The sequence below is a fragment of the Electrophorus electricus genome, chromosome 15 (genome assembly GCF_041902795.1).
Source record: "Electrophorus electricus isolate QZ-2024a chromosome 15, ASM4190279v1, whole genome shotgun sequence".
Taxonomy (NCBI): Eukaryota; Metazoa; Chordata; class Actinopteri; order Gymnotiformes; family Gymnotidae; genus Electrophorus; species Electrophorus electricus.
The window spans coordinates 4,370,001-4,393,395 of record NC_137511.1 but is presented as its reverse complement, the minus strand read 5'-3'; the positions used below and the strand labels follow the sequence as shown (position 1 = coordinate 4,393,395).

General features: G+C 42.8%; 1 protein-coding gene across 1 annotated transcript in view; it reads right to left on the bottom strand.

Annotated features, from left to right (window-relative positions):
* Positions 1–22,843: 22,843 nt before the first annotated feature.
* meox1 (mesenchyme homeobox 1) overlaps positions 22,844–23,395 on the bottom strand; it is a 6,529-nt gene continuing 5,977 nt past the window's right edge. The window contains exon 3 of the mRNA XM_027006123.3: positions 22,844–23,395. This exon is cut by the window's right edge and continues 201 nt beyond it. The gene's annotated coding sequence lies outside the window, so the exon portion shown is untranslated.

Sequence of the window (23,395 nt, the reverse complement as noted above, 5' to 3'; positions counted from 1 at the left end):
ATGGTACATAGCCTAGCTCTATCTATAGTTTTTTAGCTGGTATTACTCGTATCGAAAATAAAAGTACGTTCAAAGTAAAGTAAGTATATTAAAATTTCTGGTGAATGTTTAATATTTTTTGGAGGATTGCCACTTTATATCGGCGCTGCTTGTCCGGACATTTTGAAAAATCCAACAGGCTATGACTGACTGAAAACAAGTTTACAGCACACAGAAAAAAGTCAGATGTCATATATCCTGTTGAAACGACGTCTGATAAGAGAACAAAACTCTTTACTGCGCTCGCTCCACAAATATCCGCGACTAAGTAATGAAGATAGTAAGCAATAGAAAGCAAGTTAATCTAAGATTAGTGTTATTTATATTGCCAAAGTCTTCAATATGTAATTAAAGAAGTCTACGTTCATTCTGTCGAAACATCGAGCCGTTGAGGACAGTATGATGAAAACGTCTCATCGCTAACAACGTTAGGGCTGTAAAGAATTGAAGAATGCCTGTTTAATCGCACACTTTAGGCACCAGTCAAGATTATTTCCTTTTCTTTTAGGTAAGCCTCATGGTAACTGACATGATCATATAGACTGGAGTCAACGCATTCGATTAAACTGAATGAAACTAATGACAAAATCACATAGCTAACTGCATTTTTAAAAAGGGATGCTAACGTGCATTTTAGTTTCTATAAACACGCGAGAAAGAGCCAGATTGTTTATGCAGGAGTAGCGATGAGATTACCTGGTCATAGCATATTATCTTATCAGCTCTGTTCAGGATTTCAATTTAAATTTGCTGACAAAGAAAAAGATGTTGAAACCTACACTGTAATATTTTAAAGGTTTAATGGTTAAAGCATTAAGTCAAGCTGCAGCCAGGTTTTGCACTGGGTAAGCGTCCCGCACTTTGACCCCCTATTGAGATTCCCATTATCTCCCAGGCTTGAGCGACTTGTGCAAGGCATGAAACGTATGTTCAGTTTTTGTTGCCAGATAATCAATTTGTCTCCCAAGTGTATAACACCGTGCCTAATAGACATTTCATGTCATTTTCATCAGTGTAGTCTATAGCAGCCATGCCCTGATCTAAGTCGTGGGGTAATGATGCTTTTGTCATTGCTGATTAATTCTTGTAAATTATATAGACTACTGTGTATTACAGGTGAAATGTGTAAGAATAGCAAGAATTGCTAGATTGATTAGATTATTTAAATCAGTGGGTGGGGGTTCTTCCTTCAAACTTCAACTATACACAGAGACTAAAAATAAGTCTCCCAGAGCGCTTGGCCGTGGACTTATCTGACATCCTTTTTGTGCCAGGTTGCCAAGTTTGGCCTGGGCTGCCTTATATTGCAAGCAGTACTGCTCCAGGCGCCGGTCCATGTCTGCTCTGATTTCCTGCAGTTGTCAAAGACAAGGAATGAGTTTCACCTGAACACCCTCCTACAAAGCCCGTTGTGTTGGAGTCACGGCCAGGACTTACTCTTGCCAACAAAACACATGTTTGAATGTAAATGTTCATGGCATGGAGGAAATGACACCTTAAGAGCTTGTTTTTCAGAATGCTCTGAGAAGCTGTTTACTTTTGTGACTCATTTCATTGTGGAATGGGATCTTCTTTATTATGATAACCATGTAGTTTCTCCATTAGTGAAAATTCCTCTACATTTTGTTTAGGTATCTCGAAACCATCACCTGATCTCTCCATAAATCGGGAGCAAATTGTTTTTATTATAGCCATTCCCTTCTGTTTATTTAAAGGCTGCATGTCACTATGAAAACAGTAGACCTCAACACTGACCACAGTCAAACGCACACTTAGTATGGCTGTTGGTATGTGGCTGTCTGTGGCTAGTTGTAAGTCTTTGTATGGAGTAGTGGCAGACACTGTCAGATTTACACACTCGGGCACAGGGCCCATGTGTCACGTTGTTCTTCCACTACACCGGCACACATTAAATGATTTCTCACCAGCCCCCCAAGCAATGCCTGGCACTGTGGAACACACAACCAGATGAGACCTAAGCTTCTTTATAACAAATGTGACTGAGTGTCTGTGTCTTTCCATGTGTGAATGTGTGTTTGTGTCTGTCTGGATGTGTAGGTTTTTTTGTTTTTTTGTCTGTTGTAGATTTCAATGGGTCTTCTCCTGTGTGTGTGTGTGTGTGTGTGTGTGTGTGTGTGTGTGTGTGTGTGTGTGTGCTCATCTTTGCATTTAGATGTGTTTTTAAGCATGCTTGTGCGTATGCAGGTTTCTGTTGCTCTGACGGGTGTTTGTGTGTGCTTTGATATTGCTCCTGGCCTGGTAGTCATTCCTGCAGAGTGTTTGGCCGTTGCCTGGGTGCCTGTCTGTGTGGTACTGGGCAGGAAACGTCTCTGCTGGCATCTAAGAAGCCATCTACGGCCCGGTCCAAGCGTGCCTCCGAGCACCTGCAGCCTCGCTCTCTCCGGAGGCACACAGAGGCCTGCTTGTTTGTCAACAGGCCTTCTCCCTGTTCTTGTCAGGGTCTTGCCGTAAGCTCGCCGCTGTGGGAGATCAATCAGCCTGGCACAATGGGCTCCTGCTTTATGGCTCCGCCCTTCAGGACCATCTTTCTAAGGGCCACACAGCTGCACTGGCCCAGCTGAATCTGTACATCAAAAACAATGTCCTTTCCCTCTTACTCCAGTTCACAGCTTTTCTCTGGCTGCCAGCGACACATCAGGGGTCCATGCAGAGAGATTTACTTTTTTTTTCTTTTCTTTGGTTCTAATTCGAGAGAAACCACCGTGCAGCAGGCACACAGAGGAGTGTTGTTAGCATCCCTGACAGTGCTGGTTTTGTTTAAACCCTCGATTGTTGGCTCCGTCGACTCACCGATATTTACATTTACAACCTTTTTACCACTTCATTTCCATGCTAATAAAACAATATCACATGTATGTCTGTTATCATAATCCCCTTGTATTTATCCTGGGATTTGGTGCAGGGGTGTGTCAATAACATTGCCAGAGGTCAATTTTGAGCTTTTATTTACAGCATTTGGCAGACTCTATTATCCAGAGTAACTTATATATTTATCAGTATGGTACTGTGGGTGCATCGTGGGAATTGAACCACTGACCTTGGTGTGGGTAGCAGCTTCTGCTACCAGGGGAGCTAGGTTATGTTTTACACTCGTAGTGTTTGTTAAATCTGCTACATCTACCAGAAATAACTACCAAAAATAGATTAAACCAATAATATCCCATCGCACCACAACAATCACAATGTCACTGCAATGGGGCTTAAATCTATGAAATCTGTTAAATTGTTTTAAGATAAACTGGATTTTATATCAGATAGCTAAAATAGCCATATAAGTGTTTTTGGGTTTGTTTGTTTTTTGCAGTAAAAGTACCTACAACTAACCTATCAGTTTAAGTGCTAAGAATAATAGCTAGTGAAGTTTATTTAACTAAGAGTGAACTAATAGCTATCCCAAAAAAACTAATAGCTATCCCACCAGCCCAAAAAAAGTAAAAAACAAAAGTATTCAAGTCATATTTAGGGGAATTCAAGAGTATTGCATTTGTTTGCTTCCAGCATGTCATCTGTTTTTACTTCATGCTGTGTATTGCCACATCGCAAAGCGGATATTGGTACAATTATCTGTTTGTGAATGCTTTACATGGCTACCATAATTCTAGACTAAAGAAAGGAATTAAATGATTACTTATAATAATTACAAGTAGCTTTTTTGTCTACAGTTACTGGAGAGGTGGATTATGCTTATCATTAAATGAGCCCTTGCAATGAAAAACACACATCAGCCATTTCCCTTTTTTGTGTAATCAGTTGTTTTTTATTTTGTACAACCTTTACATTAAAATGCTAAATATACTTTTTTAGACTTATCATACTTCACTCATGTGGACATTTTAGAATAAAACTTACAATAATGTTTTATATTATTGTTTTTATTTTGTAGAATGTGGAAGAACAGTAGATCTTGTTGCAAGGGCTCAAATATTAGTGTTTGCATCACAGCAACAACAACAAATAACAGTATGTCTGGTTTGTTTAATTATTATAACTCATTGTAAGATTGTGAGATATCACTTTTCAGCATATTATAGAGTATAATATAATGTATAATATAGTGCAGTTACATGTTGTCTGTGTGCCTTGTGCTATATTTGCGTGAGAGGAATATTACTATGGTGGATGTTTTGATTATTGGGTTTATTTTCTACTCTGACACTTCTGTTTGGAAAATGTTTAATACAGTCAAAAATGTCTCAATGAACTTCAAAAGAAGCGTTTCCTCTTAAATGCAAATATATCTTTGAGAAACTCTTCTTCTTTATATGTATTTCTTCCGTTTAATGTTTTCTAAGATAATTATTGTTGGATGCCTATAAAGTAAATTATATAAATACAGCAGAGACTGTGACATTATAGATCCCAAACAAATAGGCTTACATGTTTGGTTTGGATTTATCTTGTTATATGTTACCTGACAACTTTCAGCTTGGCCACAGATGTACACCCACTTTATGGTTAGTTGTGTGTAAACTGAGTTGAACTCTTTCCCCTGGATCACATTTGCTCCCTTTATTTATACAACTAAAATTATTCCCCAGGACCAGAAATGTTATCCAACAAAGAGAATGAACAGTATTCAAATGCTCTGTTGTTTCGTGTGGGCTGAGACAAAACAAAAAAAATATTATATATATATATATATATATATATATATATATATATATATATATATATATATATATATATATATATATATATATATATATACTCTGCATTCCACTTTGAGGAGCAAGTTAAATCTTTTATGTTGCCCTGTTGTTAATAAAGTACTGCCACTAACTTTCTCTGAAGCCTGTAAATCACAGAGCTGGGACCACTTGTGAACGGAGCTTTGAATTCCTCGCTGTGTCCTGAGCTGGGCGGAGGATGGAGGTGAGAGGCAGCTGGAATGTCCGCGTCTTATCTCTGTGATCAGAGAGGCGTGTGGGACCTGTTCTCTGTGGCTGCTCTGAGAATACTTTAGTGCCAAACCTGTATCAGATGCTTCCAAGACTGGACACGCTTCTCTGCTCAAAGCAATCCACAGTAATGAAACAGTGACTGCTGAAATCTCAGATTTACAACTACATAATGCCAGATTACTCTTATTACTTCACTTGGAGAAAAGCTTAAAAGCTTTTTTAATAGATTCAATGAGACTTCGTTTTAGGGCTTGGGCATGCTTAAATAATGTGAAGTGTTCATTAAACCATCCCATATCAGCTATTTAACATGGTGAGTTAGGACACATATAGTAAATGTCACAGCTCCATGTGTCAGCATTCATTAATCTTTTCTATTCCAGTGTGTAAATTTGTAAATGAAAAGCTCCATACAGCACTCAGTCTGCATGCCTCAACGCTTCCGGCTAATTCTGTAGTCGATTATTTTGGTCCTTCTCACAATGGAAAAGTGATATCTTTCTCAATATACATCTCCATAAAGCATCTTTATTCTGTTTTATTTGTTACTTCAATTAAGATCGGGTGTTAGATTAAATCAGTTTTGGCCTTTGGGCTTCCACTACTGTGATTAATTTCGTTTTTATTTCCAGCCTTTTTGCACTCCTGTTTGTGTCGTCTGTAATCATCATGTGTATGTATTTAGAAGGCATTCGAAAGACGTGCTGCCCTCCATTTCAGGAATGAGGGCAGGTGCGTTCTGATGTCACACCTCTGCCTAATGTCAGTAGATGAAGTCAGTGGTATTTGAAGGCATGAGATCATTTTTCCATTCATACCGCACAGTGGGCTGTTGTAAGAGACACCTCCGTCTCACAGTAAAGGAGAGAGCCTCGTCGAGTTCAGCAGACTATCTGATGAGTGCCCACCGTCATGTTTCCTCACCTCGCCCTAAAGCTGTAGCCCCCAGCATGCACGCACACACACACACACACACACACACACACGTCCTTTATCTTCATACACTCATCTGATCATCACAATAGACCCCTTCCTCCTTTTCCGCTGTTCACGTTACAGACGGCAAAGTCTTGACTGTGAACCTGCTTTGCTTCACTATCTTATTTGAGGAGGACAAATTCATGGAGCATCATACAAGATTAAAAACTGCCCACTGTCCCACTGCACTATACCCTTACGTTAGCCATCGCAACATGACATCAGCCTGTGTCTCGGTTACACATCCTCCCCAGTGTCCTGATGGCTGAGACAATACAGGAAAGTCACTGATTAGCTGGGAATCTCGTTACATGGAGCAATGAATCCCTCCCTTCCTCTTTGCCCTAATTGAGATGAGCTGAGCCAAAAAACCAAGCAGGTGAGCGGAAGTGCATTACTCTCGTCCTCTCTCTGTCTCTGTCCCTTTCTCTGTGTCCGTCTCTCTCTCTCTCTCACAATCTCTCTCCTTCAGAGTCTTTTAGTCTTTCTGTGTGTCTGTTTCTCACCTTGTGAATGTCGTAATTATAGAGCTCCATTACTTAGATGAATGACCTCGCTAGTCTCTCACGCCACCTTGGAGGCATGTGTGATGTTTTTGTAACATTTCCTAAATGTCACAAAACCAGGTTGTAATGGTTGTATTGGGGAGTGTTCTGCAGCTCCAGGCGACCTCCTGAATAGTTAAATGACTGCCTTAGTAGGGTTCATTGACCCAGAAAATAGGTTCTCCACCAAACTAAGGAGGAAATGATGGCCAGAAATCAAGTATCTGTGAACGGTTTAGAAAAAAATGTCGCATGGAGGAAAACCAAGGCTGTAACATATGCCAACAAATCACAGGATAAGCAAGATAATATTGATTTGATTCAATTTGATTTGATTTTGTTTTGTTTTGTTTTAACTGAAATTTTAAAAAAAGGTGAGGGGTTTTGTGTCCACAAGTAAATAGACCACCAGGACTTTCTAATGATCTAATGATGAAGGTGTTAGCGTATCTGCAGCTCCAGAGATAACGAGACATGAATTCATATTTGGTACAGAGCAAAAGATGAACAGAACCATGCTGTTTCTCTGTGATCATCCCGAGGTGTTGACGAGTTGGAATAATAGCAGCCAAATCCCACAGTGTTCCACAATTAGCCACTGCACACCACCTGCAGTGTTCATCTGCTTTAGCTCATCTCAGTAAAATCTGACCTTATCTGTTCACTGACTCAGATCTAGCTTACCCCACATTGTATAAGCCATCACTTTTTCATGGACATTCCACAGTTTCTTTCTTTCTTTTTTAAAATTTATTTAGCACAGGAATCTTGGATGTGTAGATGAGCAGTTTGGGTGGAGCTGACTGACTTGAAAATACCATTTTCTCCATGCTATCCAGTTACAATTGCCATTCCACAATCATATGAGATTCAAAAGAGGTCATTTAGCCATTTGTTACTTAAGCTCTTTGGAGAACCTTTTCTGTGGAGTACTACAATATGTAGGAGGCAGGATCCATTTCATATTCAGGCATGGCTAAGTGGTGGCCCTGTGGTGAACCATTCTCACATATCATTTTGTAAATATAGTACGTACAGTAACATTCAGGTGGGAAGAAAAACAGTTAACCTGGCTGTGTTCACACTCACAGGACTCAGGAATTGTTTTCTCTCCACAAATGCACACACAAGAACCTCTCAGTTTCAGGTGGCTTTTTTTTTTTTTTTCTGCTTCGCAGTATCGTTCCGTTGGCCTAGACAGAGTGCCAAGGTAAATCTCAGCTTTGGTATCCTCCTTGCCTCGGTTAAAACAGTGGGGAGTATCATCTTTAGAGGATCCTCACCTTTAGATCACGTTTAGTTCAGCTCTGGCCAATGTGTATGGTGGGGAAGGATCCAGTTACCCATAACCAAGCATTATGCCACTGCCATGGTGAAAGTCAATACCGCTCCTTTAACACACGGGCTGGCAAAAGATGGCAGTGTCACTGAGTAAATAGAAACACAAACAAACAGTTGTGTACTGGTATAACCCTGCCCAGCAGCCTCCTGACCGTGTTCATGTGTGTTAGTGGGTGTCTGCTGGCACAGAGGGACCGTTCAGAGAAAAACCTTCATAAGCTTTATGGTACTATCTCTCAGCAACAGGGCCCAGTGAAATAAATTCAGCCTTTTGTTTGAAAGAAGTAAATTTTCCTCCCACCTTGTCGGCATCTCAGGAAAAGCTTCAGACTTCCATTTTTTTCTGGAGAGTCAGGAAGATTGTTAAATGTGACAAGCATAACACAAGTGTTACATGAATGTGGATTTATTGATTAGATTTAGCTGTTGCAAAGGTTATTACAAAATCGTTTGGCTTAGTTTGCTGAGTTCGTATTATAGCCACAAGCCTCGTGCAAAGGACATGCATGAGGTAGAGATGTTCACTCTATGAGGCCATGTTGTTTAAAACAGTAGTACAAAAAGCCAAGATTTTTGTAATATTAATGTCAGTATAGCAACAGCAATGCAGAAAAATAGTACCCACTAATATATAGCAATGTGCTTCCTGTACTCTTTGCTAATAAACGTAGTATGCAATAAATTAGTAAATAGTAAGTCTACAGTTAAAAGCTTTAAGAAATTCCCTGAAAATATCTCTGAATAATAAGCACAAACATTCTGAACCAAAGACTGACTTTCAAGTATATAACCATCAAATCAGAAATGGACACTTATAAAATGATAATGGACTCTTTAGTGGTAACCGATACCACCAAGTGGTCACTAATGGGATATAACTTAAAAACAGTAAATTCACAAAAACAAAATTCAAATAAAAAACAAACTCCGGGACATAATTTTCTCAAAGAGAATTGCTTGGGTTTTATCATTATTTCTGAAAATATTTCTGGTTGAATGCAGCATATTTTCAAAGTTATAGTATTTGTCTATTTATAGTACTGGTGATTGGTAGTATGTCATAGAACTAAAAATACTTAAATATTTATTATAACAATTAGTGAAAAGACATATGTGGCTGACAATTGGCACCCCTATCCACAGAATAAATGCTTCTGCTAAATCCCTGTTAAAAAAAAAAAATTTTCTTTCAGTAGAGTGTCCACTAGATAGCAGCAGAGGCCTCCTGTATGTCTACTCGGCTTGTGCTCCATCAAAGACTGCATGTCCATCACTGAAGTATTGACTATAAATTTGGAATTTGTAATTAAATAATACTCTCTGGGTTAATTTTGACAATACTAATGCTAATTGGATATTTTATTTATACAGCCAAAAAGAAAAAAATATTTGTGTATGGAGAGAGAATGAGTTTGTATAATTAGGTCTAGATATGCTTTAATGTCATGCAGCTCAGCTGAGATTTGGAAAGATTTTTAAGCAAGACAATGAAATCAACAGGGAAGGGAAGTCCTTCATCTTTCGCTGTGGTTGTACACTAAGAAACATACACACCCACACAAACACACACACACACCCGCCCTTGCATATGCACCCAACTCTTGTGCATAATAATCACTTGTATACATCTAAACCAGTCTTACACCAAAAGTAAAATATGGCGTCTTTCATATTCATTCCAAGTCATAAGGTAAAGATGTTACAAGATGTCTTTATTGTTTCTTCCGCACAATCGCCTCCTCTTCTTGACTTACTGTTTAGTCTCTCTCTTTCTCTCTCGCCCTCCTCCCCCATCTGCCTCCCTTTTCCTTCCCTTCTGCTTGCTCTCCGCTCCCTCTTTCCTCCATCCCGCATCCCTGGAGATCTCTGGCCCGGGACGATGACTGGAAGCTCGGCGAGACAGAAACACGTGGGCTAAGTGTGGAGTGTGGAAGGCCGGCAGGTAATAGCGGGGGCCTTCGTGGACCAGGCCCTGGATTTCAGCAGCAGCCTTTTGCTCAATAGAGAGGACAGGAGAGGGCTGGAAAGTGTAGAATAACACCCATTTGGCCCCGCGTCTGCACCAGATGACAGATTCCCTCTTTCTTCCTGCCTGTTTGCTGGTGTGTGGAACATTCCTCTGTTTTAAATATGATTTCGAAATGAGTTTGTTCTGCGAAAGCTATCGGGGAAGGAAGCTGCTCACAGGGACGTTGGACGCGGGGCCTACTCGGGTTTGGATCAAAACCACTCCAAGAAGTGGGCTCAGGCCCGAGCGCCGTGCGCTCATCCATAAACTCCGTAGCCATTTCAACTGACCTTCTCAAGTGTAGACATCGCTGCTTTTGTCAATGGATGTGTTTTGTTTTTCTGGTTGTGGATGGTGCAGGGTCTTCTTATAGCCGGTGTATTGTTTAGCCGAGAATGGAATTCTCTCCTTCGAGCCTCATGTCTTCCTGCGTCCTGGTCAACGTGCTGTTTTGTGGTATTTCTGTGTTGTTCCATGAAATAACATTTAATTATGCAAATTTAAAAAAAGAAAAACATTTAGTATCTTTTAGAATACTTAAATTACCTTTAGAGGGTGGTTAAGGTTGCTCAAGAATATTTTCTCTACGTTGTAAAAAAAAAAGGGATATTTTAGCTACTGAATCCATTTTAAATCTAGTGTGAATATCTACTATTTCTCAATCTGTGGCTATATTTATGTGATATTTTATGTGATATATGTAGCTTATATGTAATTTTTGTTTGTTTTAAGACATTTTAAGTAAAATGACTCTTAATATATTAATAAAATCACTTAACTAAAGAAAAAAATGAACTTAAATCTTTTTATAATATTTTAATATTCATGCTACAAGTAAGATGGTTTTACTTGCAAAGATTCTTTTTTCAGCATATGTGTGATTTATTTCACAGTATTAAAAATATAACAAATTTACTGTATATTTCTACCAAACATTTTGGAGGTTTTTGGCTTAAATTGTTTCTTTGTTGTTTAATTATTTAATTCAGAAATAAAACGTTCCTCTACAGGTTATCTGCAATCACAATGCTAATAAATTATTCTTTTTTTTTTTAATTTCAGATGACAGAACGTATTTAAAATATTTTGAAAATAATCATGAGACAACTAAATTGTTGTTGTTGTTGGTACAGCCTCTAGCAGTCCCTTGCATCATATTGCCTACTTGTAGCTTGTAGTCAATAAATTTCCTGTTCCTAAAATGATCAAATGACATCATGCTATCATATTATCTAAGACTAACATCATAAGATTGTAGGTTTACCAGTGTAATTAACAAGACCTGTGGGCTGTCCAGCAAGTGTTTGGACAATGCTCCTGTAGCGTGGACAGATTCTGTCCCACTCACCCCCCAGGCCAGGCCAGAGCGTCAGAACCCCTGCTGGGTTCTAGCTGTTTATCTCTTCCGAAGCGGTCGTGATTAATGAGGCCCTGAACACATCCTCTTTCCCCTGAACCAGCTGAATAAACAGGCCCTGTTATTCCATCCCGACCCGCTTTGGGAGCTCAGCTACAGGTAGCCCGCAAAGTTCCAATGCACCCCCAACCCCCAACACACACACACAAACACATACACTCACACACCTCCCTCACACCTCCAGCTTTATGGGAAAGGTCTCTCATGCACAGGGAAACGGCAGAGGGCGACAGTAGGGTCAAAGAGGGGAGGCAGATCACCTTAACATGTTGCATTCAGGCCAGTCAGTCTGAATGGGGCTGAAATAGTAGTTTTTTTTGGTTCCATCTATGTAAAATTAGTGACACTTCATTTTAATGGCTTCTTAGTACTAGTGTATTTTGCAATAGTCCACCTGCAGAATTTAACAGCACACTTCAAAAGCTTGGAGTTTAGATCATAAAACAAGTCCGGGCCTTTTCACAGATCTCCGTTTTTCAAGCCGTAAAAGGGGAATGTTGTTTTTATTTTTCATCAGAGTAGCTTATATGTGACAGCAAAGAATGAAATGGTTTCATTCTTTGCTTTTCTGATGTGATTTCACAGTGGAATCGACCAAAGCCAAACAATGATTGGTTGTCACACTGTGGATGAAACAAGCAGGGCAGTACCTCCTGCTTCGCAGCACCTCTGCGGTGATTTGAACGGGCTAGAATGTCTTTTACTCATGCTTTCCTTTACTTAGGGGGCTGACAGCCACAGACTAGCTTCTCTGCTGCTGCATGCCCCGGAGTCCCCGAGCACCTAAGTCTGTTTGTCCAGAGGTGTCTGTGTTGTCAGAAGATTGTTTCTCGTACGAAGCTCTTGTGTTAAAAGTTGTCTTCCTCTCTTGGCAGGGGACCATGCAGCGGGTGTGCGAGCGTTGTGGTGGCTGTTTCCCTCTCTCTCGTCCTCGGGTAACGTGGCAGGTTTTTACGTTCAGCCTGTTCTCTCCCGTTTGGGCCATCTGTCCGTGGACGTTTCCTCCTCGGCCCGTTTGTGCTGTAGGTTTGGGTGTCTGGCCTCACACCTCTCAGTATGAAGCTGATGACAGAGTCTGACTGGAGGCAGACTTTTTACACCAAAACGTGTTGGGTCCCCTGTTATCATTCCACCATGCTCCCCCCCCGCCCCTTCTCGCCGTTCACTAAGAGCAGTTTTAAGCTTGGTTGCTTAAGCTTTTTAAGCTGGTTAACAAAGACAAATACACACCAAAACGCCTCCAACTCCCCTCTCTACCAGACGCTGGCACGTCCGATGCAGCTGGTGCTGCCTCCAGGAGCAGGGTGTCAGGCTGGTGGCTGGGCACAGGCCTCTGGACAGAGGTGTGGGTTGAAGGATTGGGAGTGGGAAGAAAGGCACAGTCATTACCAGTGACAGGAACTAGACATGTGGGCAGACACAACTCAGACACAACTCTTTCTCTCTGCCCATAACCAGTGGCGTCTTCCATACTGGGACTACTGGGACTTAGAGATAAGGAACATGTGGAGCTTGGTACTGCACCGCATGTCTAGTGCTGGTCATCATCAAAAGGGGGTTATATATTTCGTAATAGATGTCCTGTGTGTGATGTATTTCAATATATTAATATTTAAATATTCTGTTGGCACTAGTTATGATGAGGTCTTGGGATGGGAAAAAAAAATGGAGCTGATAAACTTCTGAATCATAGAAATTGAACTGGGGTACGGAAGAGTTTAAGGGGTATTTGGTAGGGGGCGTCCAGACAGTACAGCAGAGCTAAATCAGGCAAATGGAAGATTTTAGTCAACAAACTGAAGTTAGCAGTGCATTGCATCCATGCTTGAGGTCATTCAAGGAAACCAACTAGAATGTGGTTTTGGGTCTAGAGAATAGCATAGAATAGTTCTGTTGATTGCCTCTAAGAGAGTGTTTCTCTGTTTAATCAAATACCCTCAGTGAGAAACATGAATCAATTGAAAGATCCCCTCCATCAAAAAAGGCCCATATGATATGTAACATCATGAAGTCAGAGTTTAGAAGTGGCTGCTGCTGAATATGTGCTATTGTTCAGTACTATACATACATGTATATGTTTGATCATGTGTGTGTGTGTGGGTAGGTGTGTGTGTGGGGGGGGTGGTGTTTACACTACGGGCGTGTACGTAGAGGGGTGGAGCGGGGACAGGCCGTGGCCTGTGTGTCGCCAGTGCCTATTCTCCCGAGGCGGGCGGATTGATCTGTGGAAAAGTGCTTGACGCTCTTCCTCACAATGAGCGAAGTGGGAGCAACGGCCGGAGAGGAGCCGCTCCAGGGGAACACAAATAGAGGTGCTGCGTGAGCCACAAATCCCCACTTCCTCTGAAACTTCCAGCCCGCTTTTTTCCTGTCCAAATTCCACAGCCATTAAACTTTCCTGGCAGGCGTTCAGAAAACAGCGGCGCAAAACCTCACCCAGACCCTTCCACCCCCGCCCCACCCCCCACCCACCTCAGCACCTCCACCCCATCTACCCCCTACTGCCCCACCCCCCACCCACCTCAGCAGCTCCACCCCATCTACCCCCAACAACCCCCCCCCCACACACACACACACACACTGCACACCAGCACTTGGGATATCAGAGATCTGCCGCCTGACTCCTTAAATAAAGCTCTGACTTCATAACTGTTTTTGCTGCAGCTCGGGTTTCCTCCGACGTGTCTCCTGGTTTTCACTAAGGGTCACCACGGTGAGGTATAGGGGAGGTGCGCGGTGGTGTGGGGGAGCGTGGGGCTCTCCATCCATGTGTTTAGTCTCAGCCATGTCTGACTGCACTCCCTAAGAGAGCACAGACCATATAAAACATGGCCAGATTAGTGCCAGGCAAACACTCAATGTCATGAGTTCAGCCTTTTCCCTAGCAGTCCTTCAGTTCAGTGCTGGTAAAAGCTTCTCGGGCCGTTCATGCGCACTCTGCAACTGTGCAGTGTCTGGTAGTGTTTATCTCTGTTGCATTATTACAGCTTTCCAACCCTGTATATGAACATCACGTAGATTTCTTTTCAGCAGTTCAGAATTGCACATCTGCCATTCATGCACTTTAATGGCCCTCATTCCTGTCCCTATGTCCTACCTCGCCTCATCCTTTCAACTTTCCTCCAGAGCCCATGGGACCGGGAGGCTGCGGCCAGCTGCTGCAAGCTGTAAAAAGCTGGAAGAAAGTGATTGAGAGGGGAAAGTGGACTTTGTGAGTTTAGGGTCAGACCTCCATTGCTAAATGAGAACAGCCTGCTGCTGCCTGCAAGTGCTGAGTCAAACCAAACAGACACAGGACAAGCGGGAGCCAAGACACGAGCAACACTTCATGAGTTAAAGGAGATGGAGGAATCGGCCCTGGTGCCTGTGGCAGAAGCCCCACATGCAGTGGGTCTGGATCAGCATGCAGTGGGTCTGGATCAGCATGCAGTGGGCCTGGGTCAGTGTGCAGTGGGCCTGGGTCAGTGTGCAGTGAGCCTGGGTCAACATGCAGGGAGCCTGGTCAGTATGCAGTGGGCCTGGGTAAGCGAGCAGTGGGTCTCGGTCAGCATTCAGTGAACCTGGGTCAGCAGGCCCCATGGTCCCAGCTCCCAGATCGGGAAGTGCCAAGCTGGGCTCTGCCTGAGCTCTGATGGCCCACGCCGCAATTACTCAAGGGACAGCTTGGAGGAAAGGCGATAGCACGGCAGGCATTGGTTTACAGCCAGCCGTCCTGAGACCAGGCCTCCTGGACTCTGCAGAGACTTTCTCCACAGGGTCGGGCAAAATTTCTCCGTAATCACTGCGAGGGCAGATTTCCTGCCTTTGGCTGATGCAGGCGGTGGGAATTAAAGCCAAGAGGCAGGTGAGAGTAGTGCTGGGGCTGAACGGAGGAAGGTAGATGGTTTTACACAGACAACTTTGCTGCACGGATCCTCGCTATCATTTTGGAGAGCTCCTGACTCCTAAATCAAAGGATAGTTTATATCAAAGGAAAGTGTGGTGTGGGGTTAAGAGTGTAAGCCCATCAGCAGTTCCCCCAGCTGTCAGAGGTTCCGCTCCCATAATCAGCCTGTCTGCCTATTGATGTCTGCTGAAGTAAATGCACTAACTGATGTGCTTACTAAGCAGCTGGGACTTCTCAGTTCTGTCTCAGTCCTGTCTCGTGGATTTACGGTTCAGATAGGCTTAAATTTCAGGGCTGACAAAGACTTTGTAATGTCTGGTAGGAGTTCATTTCAATTCCATATACATTTGCATGGCTTGTGATATACATTTTACACTCTGAGCTTTCTATCATATGCTCTGGATAAATAATATTCAGATCATTGTGCGGGAAGTCTCAGGCTGCACAATGTCCATTAGCTCAATTTTAAATGTCAATGCATGGGTCGTTAGCCTTTGGCTTTTACTGCATCCTGTTCATGAATTTCTCACCTAATGTGCGTGCATGTGTGAGTGCATGTGCATGTGCATGTGCGTGTGTGTGTGTGTGTGTGTGTGTGTGTGTGTCTGTGTGCATGTGCGTGTGTGTGTGTGCATGTGTGTGTGTGTGTGTGTGTGTGCATGTGCGTGTGTGGGCATGTGTGCGTGTGTGGGCATGTGTGCGTGTATGTGCATATGTGTGTGTGTGTGTGCATGTGTCTGTGTGTGTGTGTGCGCGCATGTGTTTGTGCATGTGCGTGTGTGTGTGCGCGTGTATGCGCGTGTGTGTGTGTGTGTGTCTGTGTGTGTGTGTGTGTGTGTGTGTGTGTGTGTGTGTGTGTGTGTGTGTGTGTGCGCGTGTGTGTGTGTGTGTGTGTTTACATCATGTATAGCTTCCAGTCCCTGGAGGGCCTGCCCTTCTTTTTAACACAAGCCATGATATGACTCATTAGAAAGCCTCCTGGCCTCCCCCCTGACCCCAGGCTGTCGGTTTCAGCCCTTGTTTCCAGCCTGTGGCTCAAGGGCTGTGCGCACAGCTAGCTCTTCTCACATATCTCATTTCAAACCAGAGGAGGCGCTAGGCCAGAGAGTGAAGGCTGTCCTCACTGAAGCCGGAGAGAGAAGCAGACGCACAGCATGTTGAGAAGAAGGGGACAGAGAAAAATGAGATTCGTTCTGTGGAAATTCAGCTCACTTGTGTCCATGAGGAAAAACTTCAAGGCATTTCCAGAGCTTTTTTCTTGTACTTGGTGAACCTCAGCAGTTATGTCTGAGGAGACCAGTGTGCTAATAATGCTTGCATAGTTAGTGATGTTCATTTCCATCATCTATAGATTATTTTCATGTGTTCAGACTGTGCAGACTGTATATATCTATGCATAGTAGCTAGTGTGGCATCACAGTTGCATCTGAGTGAAGCCCGTTCACGTGTCTCTGTATGATGTTTCACTGGTTTACTGGATATCTGTGTACCTGAGCCATATGACCGTTGAATAGAGTATTTCTGACTATTTCTCAGAAAATAATGTTTATATCGAAAATAAAAGTAACAATTTGACAGCGTTGTGATTGCACATTCATGGTTCCTTGGCATGGCAGTAAGATTGCCACTGTGATTTAACTCATGTAGCAGGGCCTGTGTGATGGGCAGCATGCCAAGCCAGATGCCCACTCAGCTTCAGTGCCAGCCAGGGCCAGCGTGAGAGCGAAGTACTCCCAGTCTGTGCCACATGGCTTGGTGTCCCGCGGACGTGAGCAAGACACACAGGCAGAGCATTACCACTGCTCCCACACTAATCCTCCCCAGACCAAACAGCTTAGCCAGACTGGGGAACATGCTCGTGAAAGCAGGTGTTAATTAGAGGCAGCGAGGGGCTGGTGCTCGTGATACCAGTGGCTGGAGGGGGTCGTGGGTGGAGAGGCGGTGTGGGCGTAGAGGTGGCATGGGCAGAGAGGTCGCGTTGGCAGGGAGGCAGTGTGAACGTGGGTGCGCGCGTGCGTCGACCAAGCGAACTGCACCACCATCCCGAAGAGAGAGAAAGATGGAGAGAGAGAGAGAGAGAGAGAGAGAGAAAGAGAGAGAGAGAGAGAGAGAGAGAGAGCGCAGACGCTGACAGGACTTCCATTGTCTGATGAACACATGGGGGCATGTGTTAGAAATCATCCTCCCACGTGGCGCGCACAGGGATGCCGGCTGAAACCCAAGCCCAGGCCCAGCAGCACAGCGCTGATGAAAGACAGTGCGGGAAGGAGAATATTAAAGCCAAGGCTCCAGAAATCCCAGCCTGTCACGCCAAGGCTGAGCCAATCCCCCCACCCCCCCAACAGCCTTATGGGAGTTGGAGTCTGACTGTGGGGGCAGAAAGAGAAAAGAGAAAAGACAGAGGAGGGATTGAGGGGGTGTTGAGGGGGCAGAGGGAAGGCGACCGTACGTGCGAGCCATGTCTGCTATACTCTTGGAGATGAACTGCAGAGTTATGGCCAGTGTTCCCCTCATCACTGGGCAGGAGAAGAGAAGTACAAGTAAGGATATATTGGTAGGGGTCAGTGGGGATTCATACCCATCTGAATGCACACATCCTCTTTAATTTCTAAAATGTTTCATAGTAGAATCAGCTTCCTTTTTTGTTTATGTATCTTAATACAATAAAAGTATGAGTTACATGAGGTATGTTTCACATATACACCTGACGTATGCCTGTGCTAAATGTCTGCTGTATCTTCTAACCAAGAACTGATGTGAGTCTGTTCCTATCACTAGCCAAATTAACATTTTCCAATATTAAAGACACATTGCGGGCTTACTTTTCAATTTTTATAATACTTTTCTTAGGTCAAACCAGCTCTTCCCAACTGCATCCCTTCCAAACTAATTGCTCGGGAGAACCGTGTATGTGCACAAAAGCCATGGTGCTTTCTTTGTCGATGGAGCTCTTCTGTGGCGCTCACTTCCTCCCGCAGTGCTCCCATGCTTTCACTGAGCTGAGTGATGGCTTGTCAGCTGTGACCCACAACTGAAGCTCCTCTGGTGACCATTCACACTGGCACACATGCTCACAGCAGACCACTGACAACCATGCAGCTCAATGGTGTGTAGGCCTATTGCCCATGAAACATGTACATTTATACGTGACAGCAGAGTTTTCTCAGTAAAATGTTAGCATTAATGTCACCTTGAAATGACATCATCACAGATGCAGGGTTATAGGAATTGGATGCCTGGATCACTAATGGCTATTGAATCTTTGGCATTGCCTATAAGGCAGAATACACCAGCTATGTAAAATATTTTTAAAAACTGCAAATTTATAGTACAATTGTTTGTAATTGATGTGACCTAGATCTCTCTGACATATCCCGTTCTCAAACCCGACAATGTCAACAATGTGAAATGGTAGTAACTTGAAGGCGGAATGTAAAGAATGTTGGCACACACACATTCTGGTCCGGTATTTATTGTAGGCAATTAAAATGAGGCTAAAACGCAGTGGCTTTGTGGACAGTTCAGGCAATGGTGCGGTGGAGATCTAGTACTGATGCTTATGTTTGTCTCATAAACCAGCACCTTTACCTGTCAACACCAAGTGCACTGGGCATTAAGACTATTGTTAAATAGGGATTGTGGGGCTAGTGGGACACCTCTAGAACTCTGAGGGTGGTAGACAGCGAGACAGACTGGGAGGGAGAGGCGGACTAGGTTAGAAAGATCCCTCAATCGAGCCCTTGGGAAACCTTAAGGTCTGAGGGTTCCTTAGTAAAAGGAGATATTGAAATGGGGTGTTTGAAAACCTCAGGTCTCTGAAAATGGTCTGAAAACATATACAATATCTATTTGTGCATGATTAGTTTTTAGAAAGCTAAATTGCCTTTCAATGACATGTACTGGCTAATGTTTCCACTGAGGAATTAAAAATACAGAAAAAAGAATATTTGGTCCTTTTAGAGGACAAAAATATTAACAGAACAATGATTTTATGATTTTGCCTGAGATTTGCATATTGATTTAATACATGATGAAATCTCAGATTTGCATGATATTGATTTAATATATGATGAAATCTCAGATTTGCATGATATTGATTTAATATATGATGAAATCTCAGATTTCCATCTTTCTTGATTCATCCTTTCAATCCAGAAGAGAAATGATTTTCATGTCTTCTATTTCAGGAATTAGAGGTCCCATCGAGATGACTGGGTCTTTTTCTCTCAGTGCTGCAGCCAGCGTGAGCAGGTAGAGATATCAAGCTTGTCTGTTCAGAATAAACTCCGGCCTTTTACCTCGTCTTTGGTATAGGAACCATCCCAGGCACATTACAGGAAGTCCCACATAATTTAAAGCTGCGCTGTGCAGCCCTGGCCCATCTTGACTGATTGCGCAATGGAACTGCAAGATTTACTTTTCCTGAGGGGGTCACTAATCATTAGAGCAGTTTTTGCCTGGGGGGGGGGGCAATCTCACTGACCACATCCTAAACACACATATGCAAGCCGCACGCACGCACGCATTCAGACACGCACCACACGTCTGTTAAGCTGCGTGCGCTCCTGCTCCGGCGTTCTCCTTGCCTGCTCTCAGCCGCTGTCTCAGGAGGCCACGCGGGATCCGTGGCGCATTTCCGCCGAGCTCCTCTCCTCCTGTCCGGCGGTATCCTGCCTCCACCTCCCCACTGTGCACAAGGGCCAAAAACCAGGCAATAGTGTGGAGAAAGGGGAAGCAGATTTGCAGGTGGCTTAAAGCACAGAGGAGAAGTAAGACAGGACGCGTCTGGGACGGAGGAGGAAGAGGGCCGGCTCTGGGGTCTGCTGGCCTGATGAAGGGCAGTCTTCCCAGGCTTTGGCCGGGGCATCCCATGGGGGATGATGGAAGAGTCAGGGGCCCAAAATGCTTCTCTCAGAATTCTACGCCACGCATCTTTTGTGAATAGGGAGTATTAGGCATCTTCATGCAGTGCAGCCTGTAAGGATTCTTTGTTGTTTGGGCGTTTTGCTTCAGAACATTGGATTTGAAATTAAACCAAGCCCATGAGATTCAAGTGTAGAAGGTCAACTTTAGTTTGTAGCTGTTTACGTTTATAATGGGTGGCTGTACAGGATTTCTTTTGTCCTTTATATACATAGTACTTACCATTTTAGGTTAATTCTGTGTTGTAAAATGTATCATGGAGCCATAACATCAAAAATTGTGTCACTTGATTTCCAAAATAGCTAAAACTCCAGCGTGATGGAAGCAAAATGCCTTTGTGAGCCATATTTGCTACAGTACATGTTTACACATAGCGTTGTTCATATTAAACATGTTGACATATGATTCATGTTTTCAGTGACTAATAAGTCACAACCCTTTTGTCCAACACATGATTTTATATAAGACAAAACACTTTATAACTGCCAACAGCTTCAATAAAAACAGTGATGATGGAAACAACAAATGAGAAAAAGCTTCTTCATGTAAATGTGGTCTTTATCAGTGTTGGCGTTCTTTAGTATCCCATGTGAAAACACATGTTTGGGAAACATGGAAGGTATCCGAGGGCTTTTATATAAAAGTGACCAGTGTGCAGATGGGAAGCAGTGCTGAAGATAGACCTGGAAGCCATGCTTTAAATTCCATTTCTTAGGCCTGACATACAGTCTTCTAGTTATCTGTCAACAGCCCCCTAGTCCTACAACCATTCACCCTGCGCCACCCACCACTCACTCTAGTTCTGAGCACAAATCAAGACACTTCATAATAAAAGCCCAAACATGCTGATGCTTGTGACCTATTTTTAGATTTTAATGAAGTGAAATTAAATTAACTTAGGCCGCAAAAACTTTAAAACCTTTCTTTGTTCAATGTAGGGGAAAAAACTGAAGATAAATGTAGATACAAGGTGCTTTCATAACTGATTCTTTTTCTCCTTGTATTGAAGTGAAACTCAGGAAGCATGCATGTTGTGTTTTCAAGTCACTTGCTACTTATCTAAATACTAACAAAAGTGTTTTTTTAATTTAACTGGGCATAGAAAAGTCATATCCACAAAATCTGCAGTCATAACCTATTTAAATCATTTTTACAGTGAACTCTGCTTTCATCATGACACACTAGCTGGAGGAGGTTCTGTTTTCTGTCCTAGTGCTGTCAGTTAGCACAGGTTGTCTTACGTTGTTTCACTCATCAAGTGACAAGGGAAGAAATGTATCATGACTCGTGCTTTTCATCTCACTTTTTTTCTGTAGGACTGAGCTAATTCAGTAAAAGCTTGTGTAATCTGACCATTGTCATATTATGTTTTCTCTCTTTTGCTTTGGGACTATTTAGCATGTTATATTAATCTACCTACTTAGCTCTTAGCTCTTAGCTCTTTATCTTGTACCAATTTAATACCGAAATTGACAGGAAATAAAATCTCTTGTTTAAACATATGAAATTTACCCCTCCTGCAAAAAGGAAACCTAATCTATATATATTTTCAGTCAAAAGTATTTATTTTAGAAAATGTCATAGGTGTAAAAGCATCGTTACCCACCGTAGAGCTTTTTCTTTAGGTGCTCTAACACAATAATTATGGTTTATATGTACAGTTTGTTTTGACAGCCATTACCGCCAATACAATAATAGTCCTCATAAGAGTGGAATGCAGAGGAAGTAATGAAGGATGGGCTCCTAGCAGCTGTGCTCGGCTGGGGTCAGCAGCACTGGAAGCCTTCACCCCTGTCGTGGGTGTGTGGGACCATTCCTGTGCCGGCCCAGCACAGAGTTCACTCACCTCTCAGTCTTTGTTTGGCCCGCCTGGCCACGGTGTATAGGCCCACCATTGTAAGACCCCCCCCCTCCCAGAACCTGGATGCTTTACCGCTGTTTTCTTTGGGAAGCAGGAAATTGGATGACTGGCTACCTGCTACAACAACATCCTGTACTTGAGAAGCTGTCGTTTCACCCGCACCCACCTATTATTTCCCCCTCCACCATCGCTGAGCCTCCAGACTTCTTGTGCATCAGGCAGCCCACGTGGCCTCACCCCAGGTCCAGTTAGGGCAAGAATCCTTTTTTTTTTTTAGCAAACTGTCCAGATGCTTCCGTCAAAACTAGACACGAGGCCAAGGATCTGAAGCTGAAGTAGTGCGGGGACCTCCAGGCAAGCAGCCATCGTACACTGACACTATGCGGAAGGTTTAGGGCCATGATGAGGAATTCTGTGTTCAGTCTGAAAGATTTAGATTCGATAGTAGGTTTTCGGCAGGATGAAATAGAGGCTAGTGGAGAACTGTTACATGTTTCATCGAGTAATGGCTAAAAAAGAAATTTGTACATTGTTATCCCTGGAAAGCATTTACATCTTCTACTGTGTGTCCACTGACTGTCATAAATGATGGAAAACTAATAAATCTGTAGCCCTGGCACAAGACACATGATGGTGGACAGTGTATTATTTCAAACATCATTCTCATCACAAGAATTTTGATGTTGAATGTCATGGTCAAGTCTTATGAGAGCTCTAAATCACTTTAACTTCTGTTGCTTCAAACATCGAAATAATATACATTTTTAGAGAAAATTTTCGAGAGTGTAGTTATGACAAACAGAATCATTCCTACACAAAAATGCCAAAACATAGACAGAGATTTAGTGAAAGCCAAGAAGCTGTCTCTGAGTGTTTTTTCAGATCATAATTCAACATTAGAGGTTTTAAAAAATAACATGATATTGTTCCCATTTTTAAATTATTTTTTTTATTATTATTTTTGCAGTTTTCAGTATGTGACATCTGTGTTTTATCAGCTACAATCAATGTAAAAAAGAGGTACAAAAAACAATCATACAATATATAAAAATCTATATTCTGAGAACAACTTGACAGTATGACTTGGGCTAAAAAGCAATGTCATCTGATGGAGTGAGGCTGCAGTGTGCTGGTGCAGGAGGAGCTGTCCTGAGATGACCTTTTGGAAGAGCTGCCGCAGGTGGAGCTCGTCTTCTATAGCCACTACGAAGCACAAAGTATGTCTGGTAACAAACCCACTGCATAATGTCATTACTGCAATATGGATCATATCTGCAGGTGAGAAATGCAGTCTCTCGATATCACTCGCTTTCATGAGTTCAGGAGTGGGCAACATGAATTTTGGCTTAATAATGGATCCAAATCAGAGGCACTTAAGACAGCAAGCCATCAAAAATGTTTTCATCCATAGAGCGGGCTTTCTGAATGTGTGAAGAGGATTGTGGGAAAATGTCACGTCATGTTAATTGCATATT